General features: G+C 53.0%; 1 protein-coding gene across 1 annotated transcript in view; it reads right to left on the reverse strand.

Annotated features, from left to right (window-relative positions):
* The window catches only part of PLXNA2 (plexin A2), a 205,189-nt gene that overhangs the window by 110,701 nt on the left and 77,056 nt on the right, over positions 1-17,432 (reverse strand). The window lies entirely within an intron of this gene.

The raw sequence follows: 17,432 nt of genomic DNA on the forward strand, positions 1-17,432 counted from the left end.
AGCTGGGGCTCAGAGCCCGTCCCAGGGTGGTAAGTCAGGAAGGACTGGGGTGTCATCTCGTCCAGTGCTTCTCAGCCCTGGCTGCCCTTTAAAACCCTCTGGGGAGTTCTTAAAACTATGGATGTCAGGGCTGGGTCCACTCATCAGAATCTCTGTGGGCGGGGCCCAGGCATCGTTCTGGGGTTTCAAAGCTTCCCTGGTGGGTCTGAGGAGCAGCCAGAGTCTGGCAGCACCCACGTAGCCTGGTGGTTCTCAATCCTGAGCACCACCAGCAGGCTTGGTAGAATGCATTGCTGAGCTCATGCCTCGAGTTTCTGATTGGGGGGGAGCAAGGCCTGAGAATTTTCATTTCTATTAAATTCCCAGGTGATGTGGATGCTGCTGATCTAATCTAGTCTAAGCGATGTATGTGTAGAATAATGAGATTCAGCGGGGAGAGGTCCCAAAGGCCGTTCAAAGGGTGGTGGCCAGGAGTCTTGGGTTTGGATGTGCCCCTACCCCCAGGGTTCTTGTTCCCAACATAGCAGGTGACTTTTGGCCAACATTCCGTAGTCAGTGGCTCATTTCTTTGGCCTCTGCTCATGGAAACCCCTCTAGCTCCAGCCCCACCTCCTTTGGGAAGCCTTCCCCAGTTTCTTCACCAGACTGATTGCACACGGATGCCTTTTTTCCTACCAGACGTTTTGTCCGAGGATTATAGTCAATTGATCTGTTCATCATGTATGTGCTAGCTAATGTGTACTGATGACCTGTTTACAGTGTTCTCCAATTGCTTCACCTGAGCAGACGTCAGTCAACATTCTGAAGGTGGGTTTGTGTTTTCTATTTCTCTTACAAGCCTCTAGCCCCGAGGACGCGAATGGGGCTGGGGACATGGCTGGTGACAGATGAAAGAGAATGATGAAAAATACTTGTTGAAAGGACACGAACTAGGAACCAACTGATAAAGCATTGTGGACCCCTTCGTGCTAAATCAAAACAAAGTCAAAAGACATTTTCTTCGGAAGATTTGAAGATTAAGGCTTCCTGCCCTTGTTCCCTTTCGAACCATCTCCTTCCTGCTGCCCCTTCCGTCACCCCACAGAGCTCCTCAGAGCAAAAAAATGGCTTACGCATCCCAAGGGCTAAACCTGGTCCCTGATGCCACAGGAAACAGGTCTGGATGGACAAGGGGGGCATGTTGTTGCTACTGGCCGAGGAGGTGGGTGAAGGGCATTATTCGTGGCAGGTTTGGGGAAGTAGGACCAGCACTTTCATTCGCATTTCTCCACCCTCCTGACAACTGCATACTTGAGGGGCCGGAGCCGGGGCACGGCCTGGGCCTGTGCGATGGGCTGGACTGGAGCGGCTGACGGGCAGATCACGAGCCATCGTGAATGGGGACTGCGTGGTCCCGGATTTCCTAGTGGCAGAAACGGAGGATGCCTGCCTGAGACCCTGTGGTCAGCCCCGGGGAGGGGACAGCGGAGCAGGGCCTGGAGTCAGGGATGCTGTGCTCTTCTCGCCTGCTTTGATGGTGAGGGCCCCTCGGTGGGGCCAAAGACATCTGCCTTCAGCCATCCTACCCAAGCAACGCCCTTTGTGAGCTGGACTCTCCTGTTTCCCCCAAGCTTCTCTTTTGCCCCTTTCCTGCCCATCTAGTAGCTTCCTGCTGTTCAAAGCTGTTGCCTTGGCAACTGTCACTAACCCCTCCGTCCAGGGGAGGGGTCAGGCACCATTTAATTCACTCTCACAGAGTAGAGGAAGACTCCGGGGTCAGTGATGATGCTATGAGGTTGAGGCTGCTACCCCCCACCCTGAGCAAATCTGATTATGGACTCAAGTACAGTGAAGAGCCAGGGCCTTTCTCTGGGAAAACACCCCCCCCCATTAAATTGCTCCCCCTTAACATCAAAGCAGCATTCTCCTAAATGGACAGATGGATAGATCTTCTAGATGGACAGATGCTAAGTTTCCATGAGATCCTTCCAGAGTGTAGTTGCTTTTGGTCACAGAAGTTCTTGTGCTACTACCAGAGGAAGAGGTGACAGTCATGGCTTCTGGTGGGATTGACCAAGCTTTCCGTCTCCATAAAGTGGGAAGTCCAGGTTCCATTTCTTCCTCTGGAGAGGAAGCGCCCCAGGGGCCCTCACCCCTTCCTGGGACAGCTGCTCGTCTCCTGTGAGGCTGATGGCTCCTCAAGGCTCTGGCTCAGCCCCAGGAGCTGCAGAAGCTGCCCCCTCCTTCAGGGCTGGCCAGGTCCCTCTGCCCAGGGAAGCCAGTTACCCCGCTGCCAAGCAGAGCAGTCTCCCTCCCGCAAGCCTGGGCCCTTGCCAGGATCCGCAGCAAGGCCTGGACACGAAGTCAGACGGAAGAACACAAGTCTGGCCCTCCTTCTCCGGTCCTGGGACTAGATGGTACCCATAGCCAGGCTGGAGCTGGGGTTGAGTCAAAGACAACTTTTCATCACATCCTCCGGCATCTCATTAGGGCCAATCCCAGCCAATCACCTTTTACCGAATCAGAGACCTGAGCATACTTGTTTTGTTTTTCTTTTATTTCCATCTGCAATCCCAATCTTTTAATAAACCAGTTAAAGCTAGAATCAAATCTACGTAATTCCCTGAAGTCCGACCTAAAGCCAAACCGGAGCAGAAAATGTTCTTGGAAGTGAACCTGAACTAAGCTATCCTGTTTCATTTGGTCTAAATCCCAGGAGGGGACAGCGGTGCAGCCCAGGAGGTCTGAGCTCCGCCACTGACTCTCACTCCACGCTCTCTGCCCGGAGCACGTGTGACTCTCCCGGGAGCCCTCAGGAGGGCGGAGGAGATGGAAAGTGGGGCAGGGAGGCCAGGGGGGCAAAGGAAAGCAGGTGAGCACAGGGGCTGGCAGACAGACGGCAGGGGGGCAACTGGGCAGCAGAGGTCTTTCCCTTCCCCAATTCCCTTTTCCATCCAGCAATTCACCAAAGTGGGCAGAGTACAGGTCTGGGGTTCAGGGTTCCTGGGCCTCTGGTCTGACTCTGTTCTGGCCTGGGCTCGATTTCAGCTTAATGGCATCCTTCTAGGTCAGTTACCTCATCTCTATGAGCCTCAGTTTCCCCCTCTGAAGAACAGGAAGAAGCAATCTGCTCAGTGCCTGTCACCGGAGAAGCACAGACCTAGATACCGCTGGAGCTACAAGGGCTTTGGAGCGCGTCTCGTCCAAGCTCTTGCATGCCAGGGACGCAGCTAGTAGTGGTGGAACAGGGACCGAAACCGTCCCTAGCCAGTGTCGTCCAGAGGAAGTGCATGGCTGATAGAGACTCGGAGGAGGGGGGGTTCAAGCACACCACTGGCCAGACTGTCCCGTCTTGAATAGGAAGGATTGAGTTTCAAAGTTGTCCCTCATCTCTGCCAGACCCAGGATGGTTGTGAGGGGGCTGTCAGGGAGTCCCACACAGAAGTGGGATTTTAGAATCCAACTGATTGAGTCTATTCTGTGGTGTCCCCCAGAGTGGCAGTTCCAGTCAGCTCTTAAGCTTGTGTCCCCAGGGCCAGGTTTCAGTGACCATGAGGACAATAGTCAACTGAAATAGGCCATGAATCCAGTCCAAGAGAAGGGCATTATCAGACCAAGCTGCCCAGGCCTGTGCATCCAACCGGGCAGGGGAAGGGCGCGGAGGCGGGTGCAGGAGGGAGGTGACGCAGACAGGTGGGAGGGAGTCACTTGAGCGTGTCCTTCTAGCGGGGATCCTTCTCTCCCGGGAGGGCTGGACCTCAGTAGACAGGCAGAGCTGTCCATTTTGCTTGGACAGAACTCAGGGTTGGGAGAAGAAGGACACTGTGCTACAGTGGAGGGTGACAGTCTTTACTGAGACCAGAAGCGAAAGGCCAAAGGTGCCTGAACTGCTGAACAAGGAGATTTGGGCTAGCTCTCGAGAGAAGTCCTCTCGTGGGGAGCCTTGACTGGAGGGAGTGACCCCAGGAGGCTGTCCCCACTGTCATGGGAGGGCTTTGAACCCAGGATAACCTCTTTGGCTTCCCTGGTAAACGTGGCCCTGCCTGAAGGCTGTAGGATGGACTTGGTGGCTTTTCAAAGGAAGGGCCCTGTTTTCCTAAAGAACTGTTAATAGCTATTACTCCATCGCTTTTATAATGTGCTGGGTGCTGTTGAAAGTACTTAGCAATTGCCCTGGCCAGCTTGGCTCAGTGGTTAAAGCACTGGCCTGCAGACCGGAGGGTTGTGGGTTTGATTCCCGGTCAAGGGCATGTACTTGGGTTGGGGGTTCATTCAATCCCTGGTCGCGGTCTTATGGGAGGCAACCAATTGATGTGTCTCTCTCACATCAATGTTTGTCTCTTTCTCTATCTCTCCCTACCTTCCACTCTCAAAAAATCAATGGAAAAATATCCTCGGGTGAGGATTAACAAAAAAGTAAAATACTTAGCAAAAATTAACTCATTTAATCCCTACCAGCACCCCTGGGGTAAATACAGTTATTATTTCCATTTTTCAGAAAGGGAATTTGAGGCATGGGAGATTCACGTGACCTTCCCAAGACCACACAGCTAAGGGGGGCAGAGCGGGGATGCACCCCACACAAACCTGGGACTCTGTTAAACAAAAATAATAAAGGGTGACTAGAGCTGTTCTTCGAGGCTGAGAACAGAGTACAAAGTCCAAATTCTCTCCTCAGGCTTTCTTCCTTCCTCTTTCAAACCCCAAGGCCAACGTGGGACAGTCACGTCTTTCCTGGGGGCAACAATGAACTCAAAACTTAATTTTGGGGGACCTTGGATGGTGGCTAAAAAAGTCAGTTTCTTAGGGCTGACTTTGGGGCCTGAGAGTAAATCCAGGGGAGATTTACTGTCCTTTCCCCAGACAGGAGGGGCCTCTCTGAAAGGAGAATGAAACAGTAATCCTATTAGTAGCTTTCCTTTAAATCACAGCTAGGCCTATGCAGAAATGAATGCCAGCCTCTTTGCTCGAACATCCAATTCACGTCAGCAGATCCAATTAACTAGCTTACCTGAGGCCCCTCCAAACTCTTTCTCCTGTGCATCAATGTCTTCTCTAGTTAGTCCTAAATTATGGCGCCTTTTCTTGGAATTTGGCATTCTAATATCACTTTATTAGTAGTAGTGGTAGCGGTAGTCATAGTAATTATTTTTTCAAGATCAACTTATGAGCAACTGAATTGGGAATTCTCTCCTTGGGCCTCTCAGTAGGAACAGACTGGGGTGAGAGGCATCTCCACCCTGTGGGAGTCACTGGTTCCTGTCTGGAGGGCTGGGATCGAATCCCAACTTTCTCATTAATCGACTCTGTAACTTCATTGTTTGTGGAATAGTTTCCATTGCAGCCAAGTAAGGGTGGTGACCCCGGTCCTAACGAGCTCAGAAAAGGTGTTGTGAGGATGAAATGAGTTATCGGCTATGAATTTCAGTCTCATCTCATACGCATTTAGTACAGGCCTGCCGTGCGCCAGGCCTGTGCTAACAGCTGGGGACACTGTGAGGAAGGATTTCTCGGGAAGCCGAAGGAACAGAGAAAGGGACACTTCTACCTGTCTTTGCAAACACGTGGGAAGCCCACGGAGGCCAGCCTGGGGGGCGGGCAGGACAGCACCTCACCTCGACTCGGGGAGACGAGCAGGGGATGACACCTCACGGAAAAGCAGAGGCAGGAATGTGAGTTCTGTGGAGAATTTAAAGCGTGAGGTAGAGATGAAAGAGTTATTGTTACATTTGGGCCAGACTTGTTGGCAACCTGGTGCTGCAGACCTGAGCATTTGGAGAGGGTGAGGCTTCTGACACAGTCACGGAGGGTTCAACAATTTCAGCGGGTCTTGTCGCCATGTGTCCTAACATTCACTTTGGAAGAGGCCCTTATGACTTGATTGTATGTCTGCCTCAGGAGTCTGAGCTTACGTGGTACGTAAACGCGTGTGTCTGCGTGTGTGTGTGAACCTGTATATGCATATATGTGTGCATGTGCGTGGTATGTAAACGCGTGTGTCTGTGTACGTGTGTGCACATATGTGTGTCCAAGCGTGCACATGTTTAGATCTTTAAAGAGGGGGAGGTGGAGAGAGCCTGGTGCTGCTCAGACTGAACTCAGGAGCAAGTTAATGAGCGAGTGAGTCTGCAGCTGTGCACTTAGTCCCGCGCGAGAAAGGATTCACGCTGAAGTTTATTTTGGTACAGCTTCATGACCCACATTATTTATAGATTGAAGTCTTTAGTAAGTTCGGTCTCCAGATTCTTCTTCCCTCTATCCTGCACACACACAGAAGCAGAAGCAGCGACTTCCAGGGCGCCTCTGGCTCACCCCTCCACCCCGGGTGTGCAGACATTAACTAACCATACAGAGGTACCGCCCGGCGGGCCGAGGCTCCCAGAAGGACAGCTGGGAGCCTGGCCCTAAACGTTTGGCTAATTGGAGAGGGAGACAGGAGCCTGAACACATGGCCTGTGGGTTGCACTGATCCAGGAGAGGAAAGGAAGAAGGAAGACAAGACCAAGGATCTTTCTGTCCCTGAGAAGAAAGGAGGTCACTAAGATATGCTGAACTTGGAGAATTTTGGCCACCCCCCCCCCACGCACACGTACCCTCCCCCCCACACTCAGATGCCTCCTATATTGCTCCCTAGAGAGTTGTTGGTCAATCACAAGGGCTTAGACTTTAGAGACTAACATTTCCATGTACAATTACTTCTATTTCTGTGCATGCTAAGAATCTGCCCTAAATATTGAGCCGGGGGTGATGGGCTAACAGAGGGGTGCATGGGGCTAGAGGACTTTCTCCTGAAAAGTGGGGAGAGGTCCTTCTCTGGACTTCTGCACCCTGGGACAGTCTGCGATGAAAGAGCCTGGCTTTTAATGACAAGGGACAGTGGATATCGTGAACATTTATTGAGCACCTACTATGAGCAAAGGCAGGGTTCAGGAGTTGGGTTGGAGAGGTTGGCTGGAGTGCAAGGTGTTTTGTTTTGTTTCTGTTTTCCCCCTAAATTGTGGCTGCTTTGCTCCTCCTCAGCCAGGGGCAGATGGCCAAGCAGTCACTGACTCCCGTGCCCACAGGACGGAGAGGATGAGGTTCATGATAAACTGTGCTTTACAAGGGTACCGACTCTCCTATCCCAGGAGCTTCCCCTTTATGACTCAGAGGAAAATGACATCAAGACCTAGAAGCAAAGGAATCCACCTCTTGGGTCTCTGTTAGGAAGGACTTTGAGCTCGAGGTGCGGGAAGGGACACGCGTCTCGAGTCTCCTCGGGCAGTTCCGGAGCACAGGGCGTGGTCTCAGACCAGCCCCGCCCTTCAGTGTCCCTCCAGCTCCAGAAGGGCAGGTCAGGAGGCGCTGAAACAGGATGAAGCTGCCAGGGGCAGAGGAAGCACTAGATTGTTCTGGGAAACAAATGAGATAAACACAGCGAGGGACAGCCCAGGCACCCAGCAGGCCTCGGAGGGAATGCAATCAAACCGCGCTGTGGCAAAGTAATAATTCACAGGGAGCATGCCCAGGGTTGCGGGGAGCAGAGAGGGGTAGGAGGAGGAATTAATAAAGAATAATGAGCAACTTCTGCCAGATCGGAATCTCTGTTGACCTGAAGCAGTAACACGTGGGGCCCCAGGCACCGCACACCAGTTCCTGCTTGGGGATGCCCGGACTGTTTCAGGATTGAATGAGTGACTGCAAACCACCCTTCAGGGTCCCTGCGGGGGCAGTGCAGCCTTCCACGCCCAGCTCAGGAGCAGATGCTGCCCATCAGGCACACTGACACACAGGGTGACCACCTTGCAAAGGCCTCCTCACACGGGGGACCAGCAGGAAAGGAACCCAGTCCTCTCTGGGACTCGATCTACACAGGTTTTCGAACCGCTGCTCTCCCTTTATCGATGTCATTCAATGTATTTATTGAACACGGCCACCCGTGTGCAAAATACCGGAGCTATCAACACGGGTAGTCTCGAACAGTCTGTGGGACAGGCTCCCCATCGCACAGAAAGAGAGATGTGACGTGTCCGGAGCAGGACCACGCGGCGAGTGGCAGAGCTGGTCTGCCTGATTCCAAAGCCCGGGCTCTGTGTCCTTCCTCCAGCCTCCCTCTGGGGCTCCCGGTTTTCCTGAGTCAAACAAGAGGACAGTGCGGGTCTGGGACTCCAAATGACATCCAAACACTGCTGGGCGCCCCTGGGGATAAGTCCTGGGGAACCGAATAGATTACATAGCTGTCTCCTCCCGGGTGACAAAAAAAGCTACCTGTACTCTGGAAAAAGAGCAAAGGTGGGTGTTCAAGAGGGTTATTACCCTCTTTAATTAACTTGTTCTTCTCAACGGCCTGCGAGTGCCCTGCATTTTATAATCTGGAACAGTAATCTCTTGATTTCATTAACACTGAGGATGGCATTTCGGCTGTAAGGAGAAGCGAGGTGGAGATTTGTGCGCCCAGCCATCTGACACTGGGCTGTGTCTGCATGCAGGGGACTCCCTGAGATTTCCAAAGGAAAAGTGATTTAAAAAAACGCATGTGGCATGTGTATACCATGGTGAAGAAAATGCGTGGTAATTGGAAAAAAACAACAACCAACCCCCCCCCCCCCAAATAAAAAACAGAGACCACTTCCATGTCTCTGTATTTCTCTTCCTGTTGCTCCCGGGCTGGGGCTGAGTCTTTATTGCTTCTTATCTGTGCTCCTGCAATAACCTGAGAAATCTCCCTGCCTCCAGCATACTCCTGCTCTAATCTTTCTCCCAAACACTGCCAGATTAATCTTCTTAAAACACTTATTTGATTCTGCCTTTTCTGTATGCAAAATCCTTAAATTCAGGTGTTTGTAATTTTCTTTCTCTTGCTTATCTCAGGCTCCTAATTTTTTTTTAAAATAATGCACATCTACTACTTTTGGGATGTGAAAAAGAGTAATTGCATGCAACCTTGCACACACACACACACACACGACACCTTAAATTGCCCCGATGATCATTTAGAAAAGTTCGCCATTCTCAATTTGTCATTTAGGGATCTAGCCAACATGGCCTGCTTACCATTTTGCAATTATGCCTCCAGGGTTTTGGTCTTTATGCCTTTGCTTGACAATGTATTCTACCTCCTAGATCCTAACCATCCTTCAAGGCCCAATCCAAATGCCACCTCCTACAGGAAGCCTGCCCTGATCCCTCTGAATTCTCACAGTGCCTTAGCATGTCTCTTGGCACTGTCACGTATGAACACATGCAGTTATCTTTCCTGAGATGGTGAGTTCCTAGAAAACTGACAGTGTTTTGCACGGCTTCATATGCCCTTCTGCACTTGGTATGACTGTGTACACAGCAGGACCTCAATAACACACGCTGATGGAATGAATGAACCCTGTTCCTGAAACTGGGCAGGAGTGGAACACGAGCCGCAGCTCACCGTTATTTAACCCCTATTATTGAGACACTGTGCCAAGGGTTCTATTGTTCCCATGTGACAGATGAGGAAACTGAGGCACAGAGAGGTGAGATAATTCCTCAAGGTCACACAGCTGGTCGGTGGTAGAACCAGTCTCAAGAATAGGTGGAGAAAGAAGGAAGCTTGCTCTGCTGTTCTCCCCGCCCCCCACCCAAATCTTCTGAAACTGGCCCCGAAACATACTGCCCACATGTGCTTCTGTTGAAATGATCTTTCTGCCTCCCTCCTGGACCTACACGAGCTCCGAGGAGGAAAGAACCGGACTCAAGGTGCTGTTATGAGAGCAACCCCAGGCCCACTAAGCTGGAGCTGCGCTGGCTCAAAGGCAGGTGGAAAGCAGGCGTTGAGGTCACGAGGAAGGGGTCAGAGCTGGGGTCTGAGACACAGGGTCACAGGAAGGGGAATGAGGCCAGAACGCCTCCATCCTAAGGTCTCCTGCAGCCAGCCCAGCGTGGCTCAGGGCACCTGTACGCTCTGTCTGTCTTCTCCGGCAGAGGCCAAGGGCAGCACAGACAGCTGGGGGCGGGTCGAGCTCCTTGAAAAGGTTCTGTTTGAATAGCTGTCCTCTTCACACCTTTGCCCATCTTCCTTCCCAGGAGAGGGACTTTAATAATGAACTGCTCTGTGACAACAGACCCCTAATTAATTCATTGCTATTCTTCTGGGGCCAGATCGTTCTAATCAAAGTGGGGTGGGTAAGGGGTGGTGAGCCAGGATAGTCTGGTCTGCTTGATCTGCCACTGATTCTAGCTCCACACCCTGGCACCCCGGCTCGAGACCCTTCCTGGTCACTTTGTTTTCTCTGGCTGGACACCTGCTTCTCCTCGACGCCCACCCCTCCTGGCACTGACGCCCACAGCTGCCGGGCACAGTGCCGCACGCAGACCTGGCTGGTGGTGGGGCACACCGGTACAGCAGGTGCCAGGATCTCCGTGGAGAGGGAGGAGGGAAGCAGAAGCTTGTGAGGGACACACTTGGACTGCCTTTCCTCTGAGCGCTGGCAGACTATCCAATGGGCTCAATGATCAGCAAAGTGCAGCCCATTGTCCTCCGCCTCCCTCTTCTCCAGACCCCCGAGGGGCTTCCAGCACCCAGGACACATGTGCTCCTGGACCTTGGGCAGCTGTACATCATGGAACCCCAGGCGTGGCTGCCTTTCTACAGCCGGTGCAATTCTCTGTGAGGATGCGAGCAGATGATGTAATTCTCTGTGTGAGGGTGCGAGCGGATGATGCGATTCTCTGCGTGAGGATGCAAGCGGATGATGCGATTCTCTGTGTGAGGGTGCGAGCGGGTGATGCGATTCTCTGCGTGAGGGTGCGAGCGGATGATGCGATTCTCTGCGTGAGGGTGCGAGCGGGTGATGCGATTCTCTGCGTGAGGGTGCGAGCGGATGATGCGATTCTCTGCGTGAGGGTGCGAGCGGATGATGCGATTCTCTGCGTGAGGGTGCGAGCGGATGATTGCGATTCTCTGGTGAGGGGCGAGCGGATGATGCGATTCTCTGTGTGAGGGTGCGAGCGGGTGATGCGATTCTCTGTGTGAGGTGCGAGAGTGTGATGCGATTCTCTGTGTGAGGGTCGCGAGCGGGTGATGCGATTCTCTGTGTGAGGGTGCGAGCGGGTGATGCGATTCTCTGTGTGAGGGTGCGAGCGGGTGATGCGATTCTCTGCGTGAGGGTGCGAGCGGATGATGCGATTCTCTGCGTGAGGGTGCGAGCGGGTGATGCGATTCTCTGTGTGAGGGTGCGAGCGGGTGATGCGATTCTCTGTGTGAGGGTGCGAGCGGGTGATGCGATTCTCTGTGTGAGGGTGCGAGCGGATGATGCGATTCTCTGCGTGAGGATGCGAGCGGATGATGCGATTCTCTGTGTGAGGGTGCGAGCGGATGATGCGATTCTCTGTGTGAGGGTGCGAGCGGGTGATGCGATTCTCTGTGTGAGGGTGCGAGCGGGTGATGCGATTCTCTGTGTGAGGGTGCGAGCGGGTGATGCGATTCTCTGTGTGAGGGTGCGAGCGGGTGATGCGATTCTCTGTGTGAGGGTGCGAGCGGATGATGTAATTTCTCTGTATGAGGATGTGGGTAGATGACAGGGACCACGACCACAGGGACCTATCCTAGGGTTGATATGGGACAAAAACCTTGAGAGAAACCCCCATCAAGCTGGGTCACCCCTGGCGATGATGGACATTAAAGACACAGGTCTGTCTCCACAGCTACTGCCTAGAGTTTCCATACCCTTTCACCCCAATTCTCCCTTCTTACAGGTGTTGACGTCAGTCAGGGCTGATGTCTTCACTCGCGGGGCGAAGGCCACGCAGGGGCACTCAGCCAAGGGAGTTAATTCTCACTTTCCTCATCTGCAAAACCGATAAGAACAGTGCTGCCTACTTCACAAGGCTGCGGCAGGAACCAATTAGATGGGGGGGTGAAAGCATTTGGGACCCTGGAAAGGGCTGCATGGAGGCAGAGAATCTTTGATTTACTTTAAGTCCAGAGAGTTGGGTGGGATCAGACTGAGGAAGAAAATTGGGCAGGGAGGAAATTCTTCAGGGGCACAGTGGGGCAACTGGTCACCCCTGCTCTCTGTGGCTTCCAGGGGGACCAGCTGGGGAAGGAGGAGGAGGGAGGGGCGAGGAGGGAGAGGAGAAAGAGGATAGGGAGAGGAGGAGGGTAGGGGAGGGTCAGGAGGAGGGAGTAGAGGTGGGAAGAGGAGGGGGAGGGGGGGCGGAGGAGGGAGAGGATAGGGAGAGGAGGAGGGTAGGGGAGGGTCAGGAGGAGGGAGTGGAGGTGGGAAGAGGAGGGGGAGGAGGGGGGGCGGAGGAGGGAGAGTGGGGGAGCAGCAGGGGCGGAGAGTAGGAACCCTTTGCACTGGGGGTTGCAGCCTGCTTCTCCTGACAGCCCCTGTGAGTGCTGAAGGACCGGTCTGGCGAGGGTCCGCACGGACCCGTGTTGGGGATGCACAAGGCTGAGGTCACTGGGGCCCAAAGGACCGCCGTGTTCTGACTCAGACCCTTTTCACTTTGTGAAAAAGAGAGAGTGAGGGGGAGGCGCCAGTCTATTACCCACAGAGAGAAGGCTGCTCAGGGCAAACCTGCCCACTTCAATCTGCTCCTTAAAAAGAGCTGGAAAGAGATACAGCTTAGCTTTTGTGTAAAGTACTAAAGCATCCCCCTCTGCTGCCCCTCCCACACCCCCACTCCTCTCTATTTTTTTCTTTTAAAAGAGCGCTTCTCCTCTCCAGGGACTGGGATCATTAGCTGAACAGCACTTTGCCTCTCATAGCTTTTGACAATTTGGCAGTGAGCTGGAAAGTACCAGGGAAACTGCATAGAACAGAGGGAGAGGGTGGGCAAAGGGATGTGTCTGAAGGGCCGGCCTGGTGTGTGCCTGGCCCCTGGCCTAATACCTGGAGGCTCTAAATCTGCCTCTCCCTTCCTGCCCAGCTCTGTGCTCAAGGGAGTTCTGGTCCCCAGCTGTCAGGGAGGTGTGGCGGGATGGGCAGGGGACATCACCGGGCTTCCTGTCCTCACCCCCTCTTGCTGTCCCCTGGAGGCTGCCTGGGGCTGGCTGACATCCAATCTGGACAAGGGATGTCTCAAGGAGAGGCAGGAGTGAATACCTGTCATCCTACCTGACACCTGAGCCTCTCATGGCAAGCGGAGGATGGCCACCTGACGGTGGAAGTGTGGGAAGACCATGGGGATGGGCAAGGAAAGATGGGCCTAAACCATGATCTTAGGCAGCAAAACCCACGTCCTGGGCATTTCTGAAGAGGAAAGAAAACAGGTGAGAGGAAGCAGGTGCAGGGATTTCGCAGGTGAGTTGTGCCAGAAACAGAGCAAAAAGGGAGAATTCTGGGGCCTCCTGAGAAGCACCCTGCAGGGATGGATGCAGGGAAGGATGCAGGGAAGGATGCAGGGAAGGATGCAGGGAAGGATGCAGGGATGGATGCAGGGAAGGATGCAGGGATGGATGCAGGGATGGATGCAGGGAAGGATGCAGGGAAGGATGCAGGAATGGATGTAGGGATGGATGCAGGGAAGGATGCAGGGAAGGATGCAGGAATGGATGTAGGGATGGATGCAGGGAAGGATGCAGGGATGGATGCAGGAAGGATGCAGGGAAGGATGCAGGGAAGGATGCAGGAATGGATGTAGGGATGCAGGGAAGATGCAGGCGTGGATGCAGAGGATGCAGGGAGTGCAGGGAAGGATGCAAGGAATGGATGTAGGGATGGATGCAGGGAAGGATGCAGGCGAAGGATGCAGGGATGGATGTAGGGATCGGATGCAGGGAAGGATGCAGGGAAGGATGCAGGGATGGATGCAGGGAAGGATGCAGGGATGGATGCAGGGATGGATGCAGGGATGGATGCAGGAATGGATGCAGGAATGGATGCAGGGAAGGATGCAGGGAAGGATGCAGGGAAGGATGCAGGGATGGATGCAGGGAAGGATGCAGGGATGGATGCAGGGAAGGATGCAGGGATGGATGCAGGGAAGGATGCAGGGATGGATGCAGGGAAGGATGCAGGGATGGATGCAGGGATGGATGCAGGGAAGGATGCAGGAATGGATGCAGGGAAGGATGCAGGGAAGGACGCAGGGAAGGATGCAGGGATGGATGCAGGGAAGGATGCAGGGAAGGATGCAGCGAAGGATGCAGGCATCCCCGAGCATTAGGAGCTGATGGGCTTGAGGGGGTTTCTCAGAAGGGACCCTGGGTCCCCAGTCACACTCTTGAGGATCAGAGAACTCATCCTCTTTGAGGACTTCCGGCACCTCTCCCCACACTAGGAATCTGGCCTTATTTAGCAACCCTGGAATGGGATATAGTCACCACTTACTGAGCTCATATTCTGTGTTGGACAGGGCGCCAGATGCCTTACACAAGATTCCTACGTTGATCCCCAAAACCCATTTCACTGCTGAAGAAACTGGGGCTCAGAGAGGTTAAGTAACCTGCCTTAGGTCGCACAGCCAGTAAGCGGCAGGCAGAGATTTGAACCGGAGTCGGTTTGATTACACCAGCTTTTATGACGCCACAGGCCCCCCCAAATGCATTCACCTTTGTCACCTTACTATCATTTTAATGTCTCATTCAGCTGTCGGAGCCCCTATGGAAGCGCCAACAAAAATGATAAATTCCCAGATGTAGACGTTGGATCTATGCAGTTCATTTTATTCGACTTTTGGCAGAGTGCCAAGCGTAAGGGGGTTGCTTTAGAAAGTCGCAAACTCTCCTTGAACCAAGTCAGAGCTCCAGAAAAGCCACAAACTTGGATCGCAAAAGCTTCATCATCAAGCTTCACTTTCCTTAATGGTCTTATCTACTTGCCTTTTATTGTTGGTTACTCCAGGAGAGTAATTTATTGAATGTTGTCTGTTACATGGATGTCACAGCCTTGGCATCTCAGCATGAGTGATTAGAAGAAACTGCCACGTAAAAGATGCTGCTGATTTTGATGTCCAACTTTTGTGCCGGTTTCTTTATAAGGTCTCACTCGATAAATCACTTATAGAATGTAACGTCTGGGAATTGTCTCTCCTGAAAAATCGGTATACGTCTATCGGAGAGTACAGATTTCTTGTTCATCCCGTTTCCCTCTTTGACCTGGCTGCCAGGATCCTCGGGCCAAATCTGATGTTGGGTGATGGTTCCTATATTGGCTTTATTGTTACCATATTTATTTCCACTCCCCTTTTGTGGCTTGGATTTCCTAGTTCCACGCTAATTTTCATTACATATCTTTGCCAAATCTTTTATGATAAATTGCCTAATTCCTTATTGGAAATACATACAAATAACTGTACTCATGCCCTAATGTACCATTTGCACCGATGCATCTGCACTCTGTTGAATGTTGCCTTGACGTATGCTCAGGTCTTTGCTCTGTGCTCGTATCCTTTGTCTCTGTGGGTAGGAGTCAGCCAGTGGGTGTCTCTGGGAGCCTGGCCTACTCCCCAGATGGTTACGTATATACACGATGTGTTAGAAGAGAGGAAAGAGGTGAGGAGACAGATACCACTTAAAACCCAAAGCCAGTGGTCAATTTGCCTTCCACTGGGCTAATAAAAATCCTTAGATCAGCTATGGGTCTGGCCCATAATAATGCTCCCTACCTATTTGGAAGAATAAATGAATAAATTAACAAATAAATGCTTCTCTGAGCCAAGAGACTTCTCTTGTGGAAGAGAAGGCAGGGACAGAAAGCCCCACCTTCAGGCCACAGAGGAGACTCAAAATCAAGGGGGACACGCAAGCGCCTCACCCACTCTGGTCCCCTGGCCAGGCTGAAAGCACTGGTTCCCCTGCACTGTGTGTGGCCAAACTGGGTCGGGGTGCTGGACACTAGCAGAAGGAGAGCGGGAAGGGAGGTGGGGGCTGCTTCTGCCTGTCGGTCGTCCTCCCCTTGGAAGAGAAAGTGACATAGATGCTAGCCCACAGGACCACGGGGAGAGAAAGGGCGGTCTCTGAACACGGCTGTCTGTTTTCACTAGCTGTCTCCTTTCAACGCCCACCTGCTGGTCTCTTCCTTCCTTCCTTCCTTGTCATTCTCTTGACAGTGCCAGTTGCTCTGCGTGTCTATTATATCTCTCTTTCTCTGTGCTGGCCCTCTGCCTTAGCAGCCACACCTTCTCCCTGATCCCTAAGAGGGAAGCTCTGGGAGCCCCCCACCAACCCTCATCCCACAGACTCCAGAGACAGGCCAGAGCAGAGGACCCCAGGCCAGAACGTGGGACACTCCCACCTCCCCACCAACCTGTGTCCGGACCTGCGCTTCATTCTAATCCCAGTGGCCTTGCTGACATAAGTTGGGCTAATTTTTTTCCTGTAATTAAAAGGGACCCCACCCCCCACCTCATTCCATCTCTAATCCCAGATAATGAGCTCGCTGATTGCCAGTGCAGGGCAGGAAACCTCATGTTGGGAGAGGACTTTGGGTAGACGATCAGGCAAACACTAGACCGGAAGCTGCACTGGGAACACAGGCTGTTCTCCAAGTTTGTTGTTGCAAGAGATTTGTGCCGGGCAAAGGGGCCTCATTCCAGTTCCCTCCAGGTGGTCTGAGCTTCCTCTGACCCCCTCAGGTTCTCCAACAAATAGGTAACTTTTCTCAGCTGGCTCTCAGGATCCTCCCTGTGGGAGGTGCTCTCTCCGGCACACCAGTCCAAGGGGCTCCCCCGGGGGCGTATTCCTTCTTGCTCTCGGAGGGGAGTGTGCAGGTCTGCGTGTGAGAGAGGGTGCGCCCCACTGGTGTACACCCACATGCTGGATGGGGGTGGTGGTCAGAGGTTAATCAAATGTCTCCTACTGACCCCAGGGAGTGGCAGAAATGCTAGGACAATGGGGAAATAAAACCCTCTTCTGCAGGCTTTGGGGAGCAGTTCTCGTCGGGATATAGGATGGGGCGCTGGGGGTCAGGCCCTCCTAGCTGACCACCTGCTCTGCAGACAGTGTGCTCTGGTAATGACATTCCATTTTTGTTTCTGCCATTTAAATGTTTCTTCTATGAGCCTCATGATCATCCAGGGGGCAGGGGCCCCTCCTATTATAGAGAAGGAACCTGGTCCCTGAGAAAGCTAAGGACTCCCTCAAGGTCACAAAGCAAACCCCGAGGCAGAGCCGAGGATACCGCTCAAGGCTCCAGGCAGCTGGTGGCCGCTGTCCCATGTCTTCCAACCTTAAGATGCCTCGCGAGAGCCTGAGCACTAAGGATGTTAGTGATGCAAGATTCGGGCCATCTGACACCCAAGGCGATTTAGGATTCTGCCAGCCAAGGAGGGCGGGGGGACCCCTCCTCGAGGGTTCTGAAAGCCCAGGGCCACCTCAAAGGCGATCTGAACTTCTTCCTGACCCAGAATGGGACTGCCTAGGCCCCCGATCAGGAGCGCTGAGGCGCCTCCCCCCTCTCCTGCACTACTAAGATCAGCTCACTCTGGTTCTGAGAGGAAGGGGCAAGAACTGCAGCCAGGAGTCGGGGCTTGGGCGACCTGTGGGCTGGCAC

This window comes from Molossus molossus, unplaced genomic scaffold (genome assembly GCF_014108415.1).
Source record: "Molossus molossus isolate mMolMol1 unplaced genomic scaffold, mMolMol1.p scaffold_m16_p_20, whole genome shotgun sequence".
Lineage (NCBI taxonomy): Eukaryota > Metazoa > Chordata > Mammalia > Chiroptera > Molossidae > Molossus > Molossus molossus.